Raw genomic sequence first — 20,980 nt, 5'->3', positions numbered from 1 at the left:
CAAACATCCAATCTAGTTCATCCTCGTCACCAATGTAATGTTCTGGGACATTATTATTACAGAAAAACCAAAGCACTAACAAAGACAAAACTAAAGACCAAGAACCAGGAACATAAAGCACAGAGAAAGGGAACAAAACAGATACACATACTTGAAGTAGAAATATCGTACAAGATACTATAATAGTACAATACTAAGTATTAACCAGGAGGCGTGCAACATCACAGGACTCTGGTTTTTTTTGGTGCTCTGTGTTCCTTGAGCCCCCTAGTTTCCAATCACAGTTTAGATGGTGTCACCAGGCACTTTAGGCCTCTCCCAAACAAAATAGGTAGGGACATGTGGTATTTTCGGCCCATTCTGCAAATACCAGTTTGCAGCAATTGAAGGCACTTTTGAAGCAAGCACACCACACAGAGATTGCCACTGGAATCATAGTGTTGTTCTTATGATAAATTATCAAGCTAATGGCTCTTTCAGCCATGCAAGATAATCTGCATCTGGCAAATCATATCCTTCGGTCTTGAGCTGACGATACAGAGTCATGGTCTGCTCCGACCTAGCTGGTTGCTGGACGGGTGCTGCTTGCTCTGGACCCGCTGCCTGGTCACCGTCGCTAGTCTGCAGGGTGGTCGCTGCATCCATCTACTCCTGGAGCTTTGCAGTGTCCTTCTTGCACCTTGTGGCCCTGGGCTTTGTGCTCCCCGCACCTTCTGGCTCTGCCAGCAGACTCTGCAGGCCACTGCGAGAGTGGACCAGCTTCAGATGGGCCATCGACAGGCCCGACTTGGCAATTTTTAGGCACATGGCATCCGACAGAGCAGACTTGGGTATATGCTGCCGGATCTCTGCAGCATGTGCCTTGCTATGGCGATCGTGCTCGTGCCTGGCTGCAGTGGATTCCACCGTCAATGAGACTGCCAGGAGCTGGTCTGTGGTGAAAGGTGAACAGAGGATATATACACCACTCATTTGTAACAGGCATAATATGTAGCTCTAAATGTTTGGACCACAATATGCATAACATAGCAACAAACACAGCGAAATAAGCTGACAGGAAACGGGAATATTTTTTATGAAGCATAGATAAGTACATGATGGCATTTTTGCTTGCGTTTCATTGCAATGGCCTAAGGTACCTGTGGAGAGCATTACGGAGCTTTGACAGTGCAAGGACATCTGCTTCAGCATCATGGGCTGAATAGCTGAGGTCGAACAAAGTCGACGCAAGACTCTCGTGCTGGTAGCTCTGCAGACCTAAAGGAATGAAAAAGCATTGAAAATGTAAACATCAATGAAAGTCTCTTATGATCAATAAGAGATTGTGAATGCATGGTGTAATGTGATCACATGACTAGTGTTCCGGGAACAAGAAAATACAAATAGTGTCCAGTACCTCATCCACAGTAATGTGTGTTACATGGATAGGCTGATCGGAATGCAACGAGGCTGTCAGAAAACCTGCTGACAGTCCTCTGCAGGTCCTCAACCTTGCCATAGCGTGCAGCTGCACCTAGCAGAATGTGGCTGTCGTAGGTACGCATATTATGCGCCACCAACACCACAGGCTTGGGGAAAGCACTCAGCCACAGAATCAGCTGCTGGAGTGCATCAGCACAAGGTGAGGCCGGAACTGGATTGCCATTCTCTTTCATTATGGTCTTTCCAGCAACAAGACACGTCGACCGCCCAGTGACACCAGTTGCTTCAGCTGAAATCGGGCTGGTAGGCAGAACATAGCTGCTGAATGCCAGGTCACCATGTCATGCGGCAATCTGGGTAATGGCTGCATCATGACCGAGACCTGATGCATGACCAGAGAAAGGCACACAAACATCACTAATTGACGACCTAGCATGATCTCTAATGATAACTCTAGGTTTCATAATATGTGTAACTTGTCAACAACCACAGCCAAAGAAACTGAGAGGAAATGGATCGTTCAAGGATCGTAGATGGGAACAAAATGACAATTTTCGTGACTTGAACATTGCAATGATGTTCCTGTTGTCTCCAGGTCAAATGCAACGAAGGAGGGTTGCTTTTCAGAAATGGCTATGGGCTGAAAGTTGACAGATGTCAGTGCTGGTATATCACTGGTATTTTCCCTGCTTTCAGTGAGTGCACACTCACTCGCATACTGCACACCTTCGTGTACTTCTGCGCCCGACTGTTTTTGACCACGACCTACACAAACACGCATGCACATACACACACACATACAGACACACACACACTTGCACACACACACACACACACAAGCACACACAAGCACAGAACCAGAAGATAATTATTGTATTTGATTTGCACCCTTGGTGATTCGGTCCGAAGAGCATCACACCACTAGAACAAAAGAAAATTCAAAAATAACAACACGAAGCACGCAATCGAAATTACCTTCACATTACCTTCTTTCAAAAATAGACGCCGCCGTTTGGACTTCTTGGCCAATTTGCGCCGTCTATCTGCAGAGCGCTACTTGTCCAGCTTGGTGCCCTGCTGTTTGGCATGAGAGCTGGGAGAAAGACCAGCTTCTGAGCATACAGTTGATACATATGTGTAGGCTGCAGTGCAAGCACCAAAAAAGAACATAATGAAGGCTTATGAAACAGTGTTACACCTCTTACAAAATGTCCTACCATGCAGTCGATAAGTAGCGAGAACAAAATGAAATCTTAACCACACTTCTAGCAAATTTCAAAACAATTGACCAGATAGCCTGTCGTTCTATTTACTCACCAATATATTTTTGAGCGACAGCCGCACCAACCCGGAAGTTGAAGGATGGTGATTTGTCATAACACCGAGTCTTGGGATGCTTGCTAGCAATGGTATTATTTAGGCTCTCATTCGCTTGTGAGCTGCCGTGACTCGCAAGCTTCTCTGCATTGCTAGCGTACTGTCCAAACAAGTCAAGGAGAGCTGCCTTAGTCTTTGCGCAGGACAAGTCTTGGCCATATGGCAAACTTTCATGTCGGTAAGTGGAGGGATTCTTCTTGTACCTACACCACTCTTCACGGTTGTCATGCTGCCCATACTGGTGAGGAATGCAGCAAAGGAGGTCCTTCTTCAGTCGCTCAGGGTCACCTTTGTGCTGGTTCACAGCATACATAAAGGATTTTTGCAAGTGCTTGATCACCTGAAAACAACAAATTCACATTACCAGGCAGTCTATATCATCTTTTTTTGAAATATCATTTTTATTTGCTGATTCGCAGAACCTGTGCCCCCCCCCCCACACTCACCCTCCTCTTTTTCTACATCGGTAATTTATCGCGCAGCAGCAGCAGCAGAAGCAGCAACAACAACAATCTCTTATTGGAGATGGTGCCATAGTGAGAATTCAAAATTCAAAACCGCCAAACACAGACAAGCTGAAAGGTTACCTTGTCCGAAAGCTCCTTAAGGCCCTCCTCCCCTTTGAGCTTGTACAGGTGATTACCAAGGTTCTTCTTCACATGATTCAAATCAGAACTCTTGGCAATATCTTTTCCACACTCCTCACGCAGCCGTTTGATGGCCGATGAATCATCATCACCAACAAGCACGTTAATGCTGATGCCTGAGTTCTGCAAAGTTGTTCATATTTCCCCTGCACAGTCGCCCTCCATTGTCTTTGCCAATTTGTCGAAGTTTTGGCGGCAATCATGTTTTGGTGCGGTCTTGCCGACACGGCTATAGTGTGAACAGGCAGCACAACTTCTGCTGCGGGTTGCATAGCCAATGATCTTCCCTGTATGGATCCCGATACCATGACCAACGCCTGCACAAATCAGAAGTGAAAACGAAACCGAATGTGACAAGTATGAACTGAGTATCACACCTCTGAACCTAAAATTGTACTCCTCTGGTTCATATAGCCAACACACACAAGAATAAAAAAGGACCAAACCCAGACAATGAGCCAAAGAGATTGGCAAAAAAACACAGATATCATCAGTCAAATGATCGTGTTTGTGCACAATACCTGTCAGGCTGTTCATTGCACGACTTCTTTTTTTGCCACCCAGCGTCAAAGCTCATGGTGACTCCGTTGCCACCACTCAATTTCTTCTCCTCTTCTGCAAACTCCGCACAGCTTGTCTTTGCCACTTTTTCAATTACCTGGCCTATTTCCCGCTTCTGTCGTTGCAGCGTCTTTCCACTTGGAGGAGGGATGTTCATTGCGGTCAAAAAATGGCAAACATGTGTTGCGCCGATACTGGCATGATCCATGCCTTTAGTGAAAAATACAAGACAGAATGCCAAATAAGCCAACACGCGCGTGCGCACACACACACACACACGCACGCAATCAATCGCGCACACACAATCATTCGTGCACACGCCTGCACAACCGCGTGAGCGTACACACATCCATGCGCATGCACACAAACCTGTGTGCTCATGCATACATCCGCGAGCGTGCGCACACATACAAACACACAAACATCCGTGTGTATGCACACGTACGCATATATGAAAATACAATATTGATACATGATCCCAATGTCGGCGGTTGAACGCCCATTACATACACTTACACAAGAACATGGACATATGCACACATACAATAGCGGGGCGTGATGGCATACACGCGCGGGCACACCCTTTGACCACACACACACACACACACACACACACACACACACACACACACACACACACACACACACACACACACAGAGGAACTGGAGCAGTGACCAAACAAATGCATTCCATGTACAAAAATTATAATTACAACTACTGGTATGTTCACTTACCCAAGGCACACTTGGTGTTTACATCGTTACTCCGATTTTGGCCGTTTTTACCAGTGTGAGACTTGGAGGTTTGCAGCTTGCTCACAACACCACACTTGCTGCACTTTACATGAAAAACGCTAACCAGGCCCTTCTTCTCCTCGCCAGAGCAGTCAATCAGTCGCAGTTCTGTCCTACATGAACTGCAACCCTTGTGTAGGAGCTCTGCCAGCAAACGCAGCTCCACAATGAGTTGTCCAATTAGCAAATTATCGGGCATGGGGAGCTCCACAGAACCAGGATTTTGTGTCACTGTGGGAGCTGCAAGTGGGAACACTTACCGGAGAGTGACCAGCCACTTCAAGCTGCACAGATGGCTCAAGCTGACTGCTACCACTGCTAGTGTGCTGGACTTTGGTGTCCTGACCTACATCGTCTCCAGCCAATTTCCTGCTCTTCTGCGACTTCGCGCCAGCAAAATTCGTCCTGAAATTTTTAAGTTGAGCCGCAACAGCTTTCCGTTTGTAACGGCCAGAAGCCCTTCCCATCGTAGCTCAAAAACCCAAGCAAGCATACCGAGGAAGACGATCCCAGCACAAACACACCTAAAAACAACCCTTGACAAACAGATTCCACAGCAGCTCATTTTCAAATTTCCGCATGGGAGCTAGCCGGGAGCTCAGATCATAGTTTTTGAATCTCGCGGCAAAAAAATTCCGGGTAGATCTACCATTTTACGCTGCGCTGCGCAACTGTTCGGAGCCTCCTTAAGTATTGGTATTGCCCCTGCTACCAGCATAACCATGTTTGCCTCTGTGTCCACCACTGTGCATAAAACTATTGATTTTCTGTGTGCAATGTGAACTCCTTAATAACCAGATTTTGTATCCCTCGATCTATTTCCTTAGCCTATCCTCGATTAACTGCTCCCTAGCCCTCTACATAAAGTTGCCATTTCATTCTTCTTGCAGGAGATCCCCTCGACAGGCCCAAAGCCTTTGGGAAATCCTTTTAAAATATAATAAAATACAAAAGATTAATATCAGAAGCCGCACATAACACTCTAGAGCCTTCACTACTCATAGACTTATGTAGCTGTCAATACCCATTTTCAGCATTTTTCCTAAACTGGAAACCCTGAAGAGATCTCTGGATCCGCCATTGTTTGGCTATGATGTAATAAGAAAATTGTTTTCTCCTACATTAGACCAAACTCGAGTTCCCAACGACTTGTTAACATTTGACCAATTCACAATTGCCATCTAGAACACAGGACAAGTGCATAGAACCTTAGCCTCGGCAAATCTGCACAGACAAACACCAGTCCCTGCTCGATACACAGGGCTTAGGGGAGTTTCCACTCATTAGTTGAGCTTGAGTAGGCTGAAGAAGATTGTTTTTGAGGACTAACTCTTAAATTTATAGCTCTCCTCTGCAATCCAGACCCCCACCAGATACGCTCATTTATAGAAACACTCCATTTCCAGTGCGACAAACACCTCGTGAACACCAGATAGCAGTGAACGTCAGTATTGCTCCTGCCAGGTGAGAACAGACGTTGAGAAGTCTCGATCATTCACAACGCTGTCAACTCCAAACCAGCTAGTCAAAAACTTGTACTTGGAATATCAGTAAAAAAAGAAAATTGGTTGTAAGCCCAGCACAGCCTTGTAACTACATCATTATTAATGTAACTATTCTGTTTAAACACACGGCGAGGAGACAATAATTTGATAACCGCAATCAATAAAACTAGCTGAACCGACATTCGTGTACTTTATTCATGCAATGTAAAAACTGTGGAGAAGATGTGCAATAAAACGATGAAAATATGAAGAAATGGTGTAGGGAAAAAAATATGGATTCAAACAAGTTTTCGTACAACACTCATCAGGAATCGTCGTTGTACTAAAGGACACTGAAACAAAAATTGAACTATTATAGAAAATCTAAGTTAGAGAAATAACACTAAGAGCAACAACAGTGAAATTTACAAGTGTGAATTTTAACAATCAAAGCGAGAAATGAACAAAGGAGAAAAGAAGGAAAGACAACGTGATAACACATAACAGCAGTACATTACACCTAGAACATTAACGGCCAAGCTTGGCCGCACTAAACACGACACGTTACTTGAACAATTTCAACCCAATTATACTATCTTTTTGTACACACAAATTAGGCTTGTACAGACGCTGATAGATAGCTTCCAACACTTTTAACTGTAGTCCATAACCATGACGACCACGGCACAATACAGTGAACGAAGAGTCGGAATACGAATTGCAACAATCAGGACTAGCTAGCAGATGATTGTAAACTGAAGACTTGCTACCACGAAACCTACGCACAACACTAACAATCTCACCGGCATTCTCACCATCACTCCCATCACTGCTCTCCGACTCACTGCTCCCTCCGCCGTCCGCTCCATCCTCCGCTTCCTCTGTACTCTCTCTGTCTCGTCCATCCCGCCTGACCGGGTCCATTGAACTCAACTCGGCCGTCACCCTGCTATCACGTCCCTCCTTTCGCCCTTGTCCGCTGAGTGCGTAGCTTCTGTTGTAGTTGGCTGTTGATCGTCTTGGTCTTTCAATTGTGGGCTTGGATGGTGGATTAGTTGTGGTTGCTGTAGATTGCGTTGTTGGTGTTGGTGTGGGAGCTACTGATATGCAAGGTGGGTCTTTTTGAGTCGGCATTTGTAGTGTTAATGCAGCTGTCAGTGTTGCTCGCGGTCTCCCACTGGCAAGCTCCACCGCCGCAAGAACCGATGGTGGAGGATCAGGAGGAGGCAGTGGGACCGGGACCGCAAGCGGCACCGCCTCAGCCAAAGCCGCCGGGGGCACTGACGAGGGAACCACCGACGGCCGGAGCAAAGGCGGCGACACAAGCCGACCCGATGAGCCACCACGCCCATTCTCCTCCACCACCGCCACCAGCGACGGCGGAGCAAGCACAGTCCGTGAGCCAGGATCCGCGGGTTGTGTAGGCAACGGCTGTGTGGTTATTGGTTGTTTTCTAGGTCGCCCTCGCTTCGGTCTTTGTTGTTGTGCGCAAGGTGGAAGTATGTGACGTGGTGTGTGTTGTTTGATGCGTGCGTTCAGGTGCTGAACAGTCCTACCAACATACCGACTAGCGCATTGTCGGCATTCAAAGTTGTAAATAAGATGACTTAGGTGATGGGCCGGTAGGACATCCTTCCGCACCGTAAACGCACGCATCGTCGTAAAGACTGGCACGAAGTGTACTGCGTAGTATGTTCGACGAACAACAGACTTGACTGCACTACAAACTTTAGTCGACTCCTGCCCTTTCCACGGCAAACATAAATAAACGGGACAACGAGCAGGACCAATCATAGGAGCCTTCGTAGTTTGTTCGACTTTCAATAACTTCTGCAACAAAAACTCAGGGTACCCGTTCTTGACAAAAACTGACCGGAGAAAATCAAGCTCTTCCTGCAGCTTGCAGGACGAACAAATACGCTTCGCACGATCTACAAGGTTATGCACTAAGTTTACTTTATATTGAGACGAACAATAAGAGTCATATACAATGTACAGACCAGTAAACGTCGGCTTTCGATAAACGGTGGTCAGAACGTCACTACTCGTTTTTTCCACAAGCACATCTAGAAATGACAATTTGTTGGACTGTTCATGCTCACATGTAAAACGAAGGGCAGGGTGAATACTATTTAACACGTCAAGAAACTCGTTACTACGCTCCTCATTATCAAAATATGTGAATAAGTCGTCCACGAAACGTACATAAAGGTCAGGCCACAATGAATCATCAATTTTCGACTCACAGTAACCGACAAACACGTTTGCCAATACCGGACCAAGGGGCGAACCCATCGCAACACCATCGACTTGTCTGTACATGACATTGTTGAACGAAAACTCAACACCAGTTGTGACCAGCAACAACAACCGTCTAAACGCACTTTCAGATATCCAAGGAGTGTCAACGTCATCATTACGGTACAAAACATCCATGCAGATGCCGACAGTTTCTTCAATCGGCACATTAGTAAATAAACTGACGACGTCAAACGAACACATGTGTGCGTTTGGTGGTACAGGCTTGTTGCGGAGCTTCTCGACGAAATCAAAACTGTCTTTTACAGTGCGCTTGCAGTAGTGGTCCTGCACTGGTTGTAAGTAAATACACAGCCACTTGGAAATAGAATATTGGGGTGAAGCCGTCATGGAAACGATGGGACGTACTGGACATGTGGGCTTGTGTATTTTTGGTAAGCCATGTAGCCTAGGCCGGAGGGTGCCTGTCGGTTTAATGCGATCGAAATCATTTGAGAATATTTCACCGTCGTCTTTCAGTTTCTTTAGGTAAGCTATTAGTTCTTTTTCTACTTTCTCTGTTCGATCAAAACTTTCAACTGGGCCGAGGGTCTGGAACTTTGATGTGTCATTTAAGATGACAGACATCTTGTCGATGTAATCGGTTCTGAGCATCAGAACTGTAGCCCGCCCTTTGTCCGGGCGCGTGACGATGATTTCCGTGTTTTTGCGGAAGTCACGGAGGGCTTTCATGTGTTCCTGGCCTAAGGAAAATGATCGCTTATCTGGAAGTTTGTCCGCATGCTCCTCAGCCTCAGCTCGGATCTTTGCTGCGCATATTGATTGTTGGGCCTCTGATGTCGGCGTAAAACGTAATAACTTTCGATAAAACAATTCAAACTCGGTCATGATAACTTCCTTTTTATTTGATGATGGGGGAACGCCAAAATCAGTGCCACGGCAAAGGAGCTCCTTCTGCACGGTAGTCAATTCCAATGGTGTGAAGTTTAATATTGTTGTTTCAGGATCGATGTTAACTTGGCCGTAACGTTTCCTTCTGAGCCAGTTATATGTCTTGTCATGTTTGATGATAAGTTTGATTCGTTGTTTCTGGTCGTTCTCAGAAAGGAGCACTGAGAAACGAAGGAAGTCATGAGATGACAAATGTACGTGCACGATCATACAAGGACCTAAACTGGGAACGAGACTTGCACACCGTGTCACCGGACCTGGCAATCTCATCCTTCATGAAAACTCGCTCGATGTTCAACGTGTGGTATGCCTTGGCTCGGTGAACACGCTTTTCTACACCGCTAGGACATACGCCATTGTCTAAACACCGTCTAAGAAAAACTACATTAAGGGCGACACTACGGTAATGAAAACGTGCTTTCAGCGTTAGATTCAGAACATCTACTTGTATCTGAGGCTGGGTGTATCTCGATTTAAAATATTTAAACACACGGCGAGGAGACAATAATTTGATAACCGCAATCAATAAAACTAGCTGAACCGACATTTGTGTACTTTATTCATGCAATGTAAAAACTGTGGAGACGATGTGCAATAAAACGATGAAAATATGAAGAAATGGTGTAGGGAAAAAAATATGGATTCAAACAAGTTTTCGTACAACACTCATCAGGAATCGTCGTTGTACTAAAGGACACTGAAACAAAAATTGAACTATTATAGAAAATCTAAGTTAGAGAAATAACACTAAGAGCAACAACAGTGAAATTTACAAGTGTGAATTTTAACAATCAAAGCGAGAAATGAACAAAGGAGAAAAGAAGGAAAGACAACGTGATAACACATAACAGCAGTACATTACACCTAGAACATTAACGGCCAAGCTTGGCCGCACTAAACACGACACGTTACTTGAACAATTTCAACCCAATTATACTATCTTTTTGTACACACAAATTAGGCTTGTACAGACGCTGATAGATAGCTTCCAACACTTTTAACTGTAGTCCATAACCATGACGACCACGGCACAATACAGTGAACGAAGAGTCGGAATACGAATTGCAACAATCAGGACTAGCTAGCAGATGATTGTAAACTGAAGACTTGCTACCACGAAACCTACGCACAACACTAACAATCTCACCGGCATTCTCACCATCACTCCCATCACTGCTCTCCGACTCACTGCTCCCTCCGCCGTCCGCTCCATCCTCCGCTTCCTCTGTACTCTCTCTGTCTCGTCCATCCCGCCTGACTGGGTCCATTGAACTCAACTCGGCCGTCACCCTGCTATCACGTCCCTCCTTTCGCCCTTGTCCGCTGAGTGCGTAGCTTCTGTTGTAGTTGGCTGTTGATCGTCTTGGTCTTTCAATTGTGGGCTTGGATGGTGGATTAGTTGTGGTTGCTGTAGATTGCGTTGTTGGTGTTGGTGTGGGAGCTACTGATATGCAAGGTGGGTCTTTTTTCCAAGCCCACAATTGAAAGACCAAGACGATCAACAGCCAACTACAACAGAAGCTACGCACTCAGCGGACAAGGGCGAAAGGAGGGACGTGATAGCAGGGTGACGGCCGAGTTGAGTTCAATGGACCCGGTCAGGCGGGATGGACGAGACAGAGAGAGTACAGAGGAAGCGGAGGATGGAGCGGACGGCGGAGGGAGCAGTGAGTCGGAGAGCAGTGATGGGAGTGATGGTGAGAATGCCGGTGAGATTGTTAGTGTTGTGCGTAGGTTTCGTGGTAGCAAGTCTTCAGTTTACAATCATCTGCTAGCTAGTCCTGATTGTTGCAATTCGTATTCCGACTCTTCGTTCACTGTATTGTGCCGTGGTCGTCATGGTTATGGACTACAGTTAAAAGTGTTGGAAGCTATCTATCAGCGTCTGTACAAGCCTAATTTGTGTGTACAAAAAGATAGTATAATTGGGTTGAAATTGTTCAAGTAACGTGTCGTGTTTAGTGCGGCCAAGCTTGGCCGTTAATGTTCTAGGTGTAATGTACTGCTGTTATGTGTTATCACGTTGTCTTTCCTTCTTTTCTCCTTTGTTCATTTCTCGCTTTGATTGTTAAAATTCACACTTGTAAATTTCACTGTTGTTGCTCTTAGTGTTATTTCTCTAACTTAGATTTTCTATAATAGTTCAATTTTTGTTTCAGTGTCCTTTAGTACAACGACGATTCCTGATGAGTGTTGTACGAAAACTTGTTTGAATCCATATTTTTTTTCCCTACACCATTTCTTCATATTTTCATCGTTTTATTCCGTTTAAAGTGACATACATGTCACAGGTTGTACGTGTGCAAAACAAGATTAAATCGTATCTATTTCGAAAGGATCGGGAGAACTTCAAAGTCAAAAGATCAGTTGGGGAAGTAAGCTGCCTGAAAAGAGAGAAAAATGCCAGACCCACCAGGACTCTGAAAGGAAAGATGAGGGGAGCTTGTCACCTTCATCTTTAGCGGATTCATCGTTATCAGAAGAATTACATTCACCTGGTTACGGTTCTTCTTGGCTCAGGTTGGTTTTGTGATCGCCGACCGAAGGTGACGTGGTGACGTGGTGCTGCTTACGCCTTATGGTGCTGTTTTCGCTCATTTTCGTAATGTTCCCCCACATGAAATGGACCAAGACTTTTTACTTACATGCCAAAAAGATCCTTGCGGAAGAAGTCAAAAAGATGGTAGCTGTACAAATAACTACGTAGGTACGCATGGGTCTCTACCTTTTGGCATTCTCCTTCTGCACGACGTACCCATGTGTGCAGCTCTGGTGTCCAAGTTCACAAGGCATTAGTGCACCGAACATCGGAACAGCTACAGTGTATGTCGATCGACCAGCACACGGGTTTGACTACATTTTGATGATGAATGTACAAGTGGAGATCTAGTTTGCTCTGGGCATGGAAATTCTGTCGTTATTCGCGAATCGTCGTTATATCCGCAGCAGTCGTTATTAGCCAAGTTGCCTGTACTAGTATTGGGATAACCTCAATCTGTGGACAGCATTCTCTGTGGTCCTTTGTGGACTCGTCAGCGCAGAAAAGGGAAAATATGGCCGAAACTGATACATGTAGCAATGAAAAAATATTTTCCAAAGCCAGATTTAAATAAGGCCCAAAAGCACGTTACCAGAGTGCTCAAACTGACACGTCAGTGAGCTGTGCATAACGCAGGCAAACAGCAAAGGCACTATCCCGCACGAAATTGCTCACCTACTACAGTTCTGGACATGGAAACCCAGTGGATTGACCTGGGCCGGCGTCCTCAGTGCGTACAGAACGTTGTGTACTACAGTCATGTTGATCTGATGTGACCAGTGTACCAGTCCTGGTGATGTCCTAGATAGGACATCACGGAACCCAGCATGCCCCAGCATACATACTATGCTGTTCCCATAGTAATCGTGACACGTGACTCAAAACTTTGTGTCGCGTCCGAGGAAGATGAACATGTCGCACTCAAAACAAACGCAACGAAGGCCTTTCGTCTCAAAAGTAATAATATAAGTTGTCGTTCTCCTGGCGGCTTGCCTCAAGCGAGTCGAGATTCGTATCTTGCCTCTTGCCTTCACGAATTTTATTTTCCTCGTTGTGGAGTACGCCTGGACTAAGGAACTGGCAAGCGAATCTTTTTGGTCACATTGAAAATTGCAAGTGCACAAGAGGATTGGCGAAGCAATTTGTGTTCGCACTTTCAGCAGAGCAGTAGCTGCTGCTGCGATAAAGTTTTTACTTTCGCCATTGGCTTCAGGCAGCAGAAGGATCTGGCTGAAAGCGATGGCGATACGTCCATGACCACCACGTCCTGGGTTGATATCCAAGAAAGACCGTCCAAGGTCAAGTTTTAGCCAAGAGCTGTTGTCTCCAAGAAATCAAAAACGCCAACAGCAAGCTTTGGCCAAATAATATCTTCCAGGCAGTAATTTACGGGCCTAGCGCCTGCTGGCTCGTCTTCCTCCTCTGCATGGCCAGGTTTGGGGCGAAATGAACGCACGGGGTGTGAACATGGTAAAGAAACATTCCAAAGGCAAAATATTCAAAATAATTAGAACCGATCGTTTCCAAAGAAGCGCCGCGTGGCTACGAGAAACCCCACATGAAATCCCCAAACGAAAACGGCCATTCGGTCGGGTATTCGATGGAGAATCGAATATACACTACCTCAATCCCCGCCGATGTCTGATATTCTCCGCCTATTCCCTCAAACTTGAACAATTCGGAAAGAAATCTATCGCCATTACGATCATGCATCCTCCACATACATTCAGAAATGCTCACGCAGCACTTCTTCTCATCGCGTGTGCGCGACCGACGCTTCCATGACAACTCTGGGACAGGTAACCAATCAGACTCATTCAGAGTGCGATGTCCTAGATAGGACATCTCCCCGACTGGTGTACTGCAGTGACCAGTGCACTGCAGTGACCAGTGCACTGCAGTGACCAGTGCACTGCAGTGACCAGTGCACTGCAGTGACCAGTGCACTGCAGTGACCAGTGCACTGCAGTGACCAGTGCACTGCAGTGACCAGTGCACTGCAGTGACCAGTGCACTGCAGTGACCAGTGCACTGCAGTGACCAGTGCACTGCAGTGACCAGTGCACTGCAGTGACCAGTGCACTGTAGTGACCAGTGCACTGCAGTGACCAGTGCACTGCAGTGACCAGTGCAGTGACCAGTGCACTGCAGTGACCAGTGCACTGCAGTGACCAGTGCACTGCAGTGACCAGTGCACTGCAGTGACCGGTGCACTGCAGTGACCAGTGCACTGGTGCACTGCAGTGACCAGTGCACTGCAGTGACCAGTGCACTGCAGTGACCAGTGCACTGCAGTGACCAGTGCACTGCAGTGCACATACATGAACATTATACATGTACATGTAATGCATGTATGTGTGTACTGCTTAAAGGGGAACTACACCCAAAAATCAAAACTTCATGGTCCGTAGAGTTTTGGACGCTGAGTCGAATGGTGAAGGTCCCACTTCGATCCGATCAAGCGTTCTTGAGATGTATCAGTTTGCAATGGACCGTATGCGTGTTAAAACAAAATGGCGTCACGATTTATTGAAAGTGGTATAGTTGGTGGAACGAGTGTTCAAAACCATTTGAACTTCATACTGTTCGTCTTCTTTTTGACATGCTCTCTTTCCATCGTCCTTAGCTTTTGTTTGTTGTGAGCTGTTTTGGGTTTCTCCTATACCTCTGGGGGATGCCAAGTGATGGTTTTGATAGGCTGGTGATGGCTGTGAGTGAGAGGTTGCCGATCGGCGTCGTCCTCGCTATAGCGATGAAAATACTAGTTACTGCGAACCTGGCAGATATCACAACACGTCGGAGCGTCCAGGAGCAAAGGAATCTTGGGTTTTCACTGGAATCTAGTTCCTCCAGCATCGTGTAGCCCACCGTCGGTGAATGGCCGTCCAGAAAGGTCGAACCTGGTCTTCTGCAGCATCTCGCAGTCCTGCGAGGCACACTGAATACGCCTGTCATGTATTCTACAAATAAAAATCACGAAGTAGTGGATTCTATAGTGATGAGTCTATCCTGTACGCTGCAAAAGACACAGGAAATGTGACTGGTGTCTGTACACTGGACGCCAATATCCCAGTCTTCTCCTGCAGGATCTGTTTGGCATTGACATACCGGTATGCAGTGGGTCGACATTGGCCTGGTTTGGTAGGTATCTGCCTGGGTGGATGTAGCAGGTTTGCATTGGCTCGTCGTCCAGTCCGACATTTTCCTGTAACTGTGGAGTACCAGCAGGGTTTGAGAGGTTGCTTATGCTGTGAACACATCTCTACTGCCTGTCTCGTCCTGGAAGTGCCGTCTCGCCGCTTCCTTGCTCTACAGTCGCGCTTATTTCGCTTTGTTTCGTGGTGCAGCTCAAAACCTGCTCAAACAACTGTGAGCTCGCAACATGGTATGGACAAATTGCGCCACTCATGCTGGATGACTAAAACCGGGATAGTCGAGTAAGCGAGTTCACTCCCTGGGCCATGGCAAGATCTGTTCAGCGCGGGCTATTCCAACCTCCAAGTGCATAGTCACCGATCGATCCATGCGATGGTGGTTGACCTACAAAGAGCCAAGGTCTACGAGTACTACTATTGGATGCTGTCTACATGCAGTCAACAAAATCAAAGTACCTCAGTATGCCCCAGAATAGGGCATGTGCATCTATAGCATGACACAACAGGGGTTCTGGCGGCACCTGTCAAACAAGCAGTAGCGACTAGTGCCAGCTACCTATTGGAGGCTAGCTGCTACAGTCTGTCACTGGAGATAATTATTATGTTCACTGTTTAGACTGAGCACAATCAATGATGTCCAATCAATCTGCCCAATGTGTGTTCTGTTCCACCTAATTATAACGTCCCATCACATCAACCCTACTACACGCACATGTCGTCACTCTAGCATGACTTGTGTTATTGTTTATTTTGATTCGCACGATAAATAGAGCACAATAAACGTTAACTTGACCGAAGGATAAAGGCGACTGCAGATAGAGGAACACATCGAGGTACAGGTACCGGCATCAATACAGTATCAGAGAGAAACAAACAAAAATGAGAGGTACGCAGAAAAAACTCTCGTAAGCCCAAGGGGAAGTGGTTGATGAGGGATGAATGCACTCTCCACGCTCATCTACACTGTTCGTGGAAATGCACACATACATACAATAATATACAACATAGCAATAGCATGCACAGAACCGAACAATTTCATGTTCACACATGCAAGCACAGACCTGAACATTAGTACCAAAAGCCGATACAGACAATATCCCCATACACACAGACGCACACACACACACAATGTCCCATGTATGCGCCCGTGGCGAGAAAAGCACGCAAATCTACAAATGCACTGGATGAGAACCCACAGATTTTCTCTTATAGCACGATAGCGGATCTGATTCTGAATGAAACACACACACACACAATACAATCATTGAATGCCCATCCGCAGATGATGGCAGGTCCTGAAAGAACAGGCAGTGTTCCAGTAATGGGGAACAGAACTTCGAGTGGCGAGTGAGGTATACACACACACACGTGCGTGCGCGGGCACACACTAAAGTATTCAGAAATAGAATCGACATTGTAGTATTCATTGGTTGGGGAATGGAAAGAAAAATAAAACATTGCTGTAGGTTATTGTTGTAAGGACACTGGGAGCACAACAGAAAGGTAAGCAACTTGCTTTGAAGCAAAGAAAGTTATTATTCCACGGATCTCAGAAGGAAGGAACGTTCCAGAATGCTGCACTGGCAACAGGCGGTCTGCATGTGCGCGGCCCCTGCAGTCGGTCCAGCTGCCGGCCTTGCAGTGCTGAAAAGAATGTGCAGTACAGCATGTCACATAGTATCGCAGCCTGGACAAATAGGCGCTGGGAAGTCCTAGTTATGTGCTCACCTACACCACGATGCACCAATCTTCTGAGCTACTTTAGCAACAACTTTGTCCACTTGAGACTCCCATGGGCTGAGCCAGTTGTTGAGGGCTGCACCAAGGTGGACGGCAATGACCGCTGATGGCAAGGCAATCCATAACACACAGTCACTAGGGCATCGTCAACATGGCGCTGAGGCTGGATCAATAAAATCAACCTTTAGGCTGTCGCGGGGTTGACAACGAGGCCACTGTCTCGAAGCTAGTCAGTCAGCCTGGTCACCGCCATTGACGAACCAGTCGCCACCGCCAGCAGTGGCGGTAGGTCGTGACAAGTGTGGTGCAATATTGTCAGCAAATTCAGTACTCAGCATAAGATGAGTGACAAAGGGAACGTTGTGTTTGATAATATTGAAGTGAACAGAGATGATCACAAACCCTGCGCATACTCCACCGTGAGTTACAAGAAAATTCCGGACTGGACGACGAGCAAACGCCAACCTGCTACATCCAACCAGGCAGATACTATTACGATAGCTGCCAAACCAGGTCAATGCCGACCTACTGCATAATGTCAATGTCAAACAGATCCTGCAGGAGAAGACTGGGGTGTTGGCGTCCAGTCACTGAGTGTACAGACACCAGTCACATTTCCTGTGTCTTTTGCAGCATACAGGCTGAGACACATCACTGTAGAGTCCACTACTGCATGAGTTATATTTGTACAATACATGGCAGGCGTACACGGTGTGCCTCGCAGGACTGCGAGGTGCTGCAGAAGACCAGGTTCGACCTTTCTGGACCGCCATTCACCGACGGTGGGCTACACGATGCTGGAGGAACTAGATTCCAGTGAAAACCCAAGATTCCTTTGCTCCTGGATGCTCCGACGTGTTGTGATATCTGCCAGGTGCGCAGTAACTAGTATTTTCATCGCTACAGCGAGGACGACGCCGATCGGCAAACTCTCGCTCACAGCCATCACCAGCCTCTCAAAACCATCACTTGGCATCCCCCAGAGGTACAGGAGAAAGCCAAAACAGCTCACAACAAACAAAAGCTAAGGACGATGGAAAGAGAGCATGTCAAAAAGAAGACGAACAGTATGAAGTTCAAATGGTTTTGAACACTCGTTCCACCAACTATACCACTTTCAATAAATCGTGACGCCATTTTGTTTTAACATGAATATCGCGGATTGTCCTTTTCGGGTCCGTGCCGTGACGTCACAAATCCGTGACGTCATTGAGACTTGGTGATCCTTTGGCCAGATCCAGAAACACTGGGATTTCGCATCTTCTTTCTGTTTGTCCATGGAAGAAGAGGGTATTTGTGTCATCATGGCTTCTGGCTGTGTTGTTGGCTACTATAATCTTACTGGTAACCCCCCTGGGATGAACCTGCACCAATTTCTGAAGGATTGTGCTTGGCACAGGCCGAGCAGTGCACCATAGCAGCTATCAAGCGACATAATTATTTGCTTGACAATTTAGGGACTACAATGTAAATCCTTCGCGTGTGTTCCAGCCATTTGGCAGAGGAGGATTTTCAGGAGGAATATTATGCACTCATCCGATGCGGACGCTGGTGGATGAAACTGTGGCGCGTCCTTTTTCGCACGCCACACTGTGAAGTGTCAGTCGAAAAGCGGAGGTGAGTGCAATATTTCAAAAACACTAGCTACTGTATGTAGTTCTTTCTTTTCCAAAGCATTTGTAGAATTGTTTTGGACTACATCACTACGAAATGTGAAGCTTTCCGAAACCGGCTTGATGAGGTGGACGGCAGTAGATCTCCTGTTTCCCTAGGCGTGCGACTGAGTCGATGAACCTGTCTGCGATTGCTGTTCTTGATTTTACAGGAAGAAGATCAAGAGCGGCTATACCATCGGTCGCAGTGACTCACTGTTGAGCTACGACCACTGCCACCGCCCCAAGGTTATACTTATAGGAAGGACTGTTTGCAGCGCCAGCGCCTCTAGCTGGCATGTTTTTTTCCTGTATGAACACACAGTATGTACTGCTGATAAGCTACATCACGCAATGACCCGCAGTTCAAGGAGAGAAGATAGTCCACATACCGGCAACAGTGTACACCTATTCGGGAACTCGTTGGGTTTTCTCAGTATGGATGCAGATGAGAGCCAGACATTAGTATTATTGTGTGTATGCGTGCAAGCGCGTGAGTGTGTGTGTGCGCGCGCACACGCGTGAGTGTGCGCGCACGAGCGTGAGTGTGTGCGTGCGCGCGCCCGTGCGTGAGTGCGCGCACGTGAGTGTGTTTGCGCGCACGCGCGTGAGAGACAGACATTATTATTATTGTGTGTGTGGGTGCACGCGCGTGAGTGTGTGTGTGCGCGCGCACGCGCGTGACACTGAGTGTGTGTGCGCGCGCATGCGCGTGAGTGTGTGCGCGCACTTGTGTGAGTGTGTGTGTGTGCGCGCACATGCGTGTGCTTTTGTGTAATGTAATATAACATTCCAAAGATATTCACGTCATCTATTCTGTGTTCTCCTTTATGTCATTCTCTCCCCCTTGCGGGAGGGACATGGAATGACAAGTAGTAGATGCATTGCCGTTAGTGATCCTGAGGGATGTGTGGGTATGCAACCAAGTGCATGAGTGCGCGCATGTGTGCGTGCACGAGCATGTGCACAGGCACTTGTATGCTTATGCACTCGTGTGCGCACGCGCTTGTGAAATTGCGTGTCTGCGTGCGTGAGCATGTGTGACTACTATACTATGTGCCCACCAAGGTGAGCACATGTGCGTGCGTGTGTGTGGGGCGCAGGCGGATATGTGCACACATTTTAGAATGATAATCAAGAAGGACAGAGCTGTTCCGGTAATGCAGTCATGGGACACCACAGTAGGGCAAAACGTACTCAATATGCTACTGTGCTGCTGCTGCTAGAGTGCACAGCGTAATTGTTGGTACACAGCTACGTGAAATACAAGAGAACGTCTCAGCATTCTGTAAAGACTAAGTGATAATGCAAAATGTGAGAATGTATTTCGCCACAATACGAATTGAGTGCAGTCCACTTATGTGAGATAAAGCACAAGTGAACCAATACACATTGCACGACTTGCACGGAGATAATGCTAGCCATGTTACGCAGCAAACTCCATGTACAGGAGTACGAGTGAGGAGACTATTGATCTGAGTACTGTGCGAATACAAAATTTCACACAATTTACGATATGAAGAGAACGATTCGATTTGTGAGCATTACGTAGGACTATACTGTGAAAACACTTACGGATTGTCAGGGTTGTCTGAGCTGGTTTGGCTGCCGCTTCATTTCGAAATAGCCCAGCCAACCGGTTGCCAGATGTTGCTGATGGAGAGCGACTTCTCCAATTGCAGTAATTTCTGCTTCATCCACATTTACAGCCCGAATGGAAGCCACCGCTTGCGCTGCCATATCCTTTCCTGAAAATTTCGGCTCATGCCCGAAGCCAAACATTTTCAGCTCAGGCTCTGAGCTTTCAAGCTCGTCTGATACGTCGGAATCGCTCATGGTGAGGACGTCTTTGTCAGAACTATTCCTTTCACATACCAAAATACCTGTACTTCTGAGCTTGGCCCAGGCAAGCGAGTCTCAATGACGTAGAAGGGCGTGTTGGGGGTGTGTCGCGGCCGCATGACGTCATGGCGCGTCCCCCGAAAGTACAATTTAAACCGAAGATATCTCAGGAACGCTTGGTCGGATCGAAGTGGGACCTTCACCATTCGACTCAGCGTCCAAAACTCTACGGACCATGAAGTTTTGATTTTTGGGTGTAGTTCCCCTTTAACCACGGCTGAATGGCCAGCGCCCTATATGGGGCCGCTAGACGTGTGACCGGATTTTTATGTCCACGATCGTACGACAGTACAAGAACAGGAGTAAAATACCGAATTTTACGGTGTGTTGGGCTCACCGGAGTCTAAGCCGCACCCGCCTTTTCAGGTCCACCTTCTGTATTTGTATTGCCATCTGCTGTATAAGCCACCCGCCCATCAGATTTCGAATGTTTTGGCAACCTAACTTTAAGATGGTTATCATCAATTCATAATACAGACAATGGTTAAAAGGTTGA

The 20,980-nt window shown here is 46.7% G+C and overlaps 1 protein-coding gene and 1 long non-coding RNA gene across 4 annotated transcripts in view; both read left to right on the top strand.

The window, feature by feature from the left end:
• Positions 1-20,980, top strand: part of LOC135811250 (tripartite motif-containing protein 2-like) — a 252,222-nt gene that overhangs the window by 226,793 nt on the left and 4,449 nt on the right. The gene's annotated exons all lie outside the window — the stretch shown is intronic.
• LOC135812428 (uncharacterized) lies at positions 18,134-19,485 on the top strand. Its single transcript, XR_010552798.1, has 2 exons — positions 18,134-18,547; positions 18,756-19,485. It is a non-coding gene; the product is annotated as an uncharacterized LOC135812428 (long non-coding RNA).

The sequence above is a fragment of the Sycon ciliatum genome, chromosome 3, assembly GCF_964019385.1.
Source record: "Sycon ciliatum chromosome 3, ocSycCili1.1, whole genome shotgun sequence".
In the NCBI taxonomy this organism is placed as follows: domain Eukaryota; kingdom Metazoa; phylum Porifera; class Calcarea; order Leucosolenida; family Sycettidae; genus Sycon; species Sycon ciliatum.
Note: the sequence above shows the minus strand (reverse complement) of the source record. Positions and strands in the feature narration are given on the sequence as shown.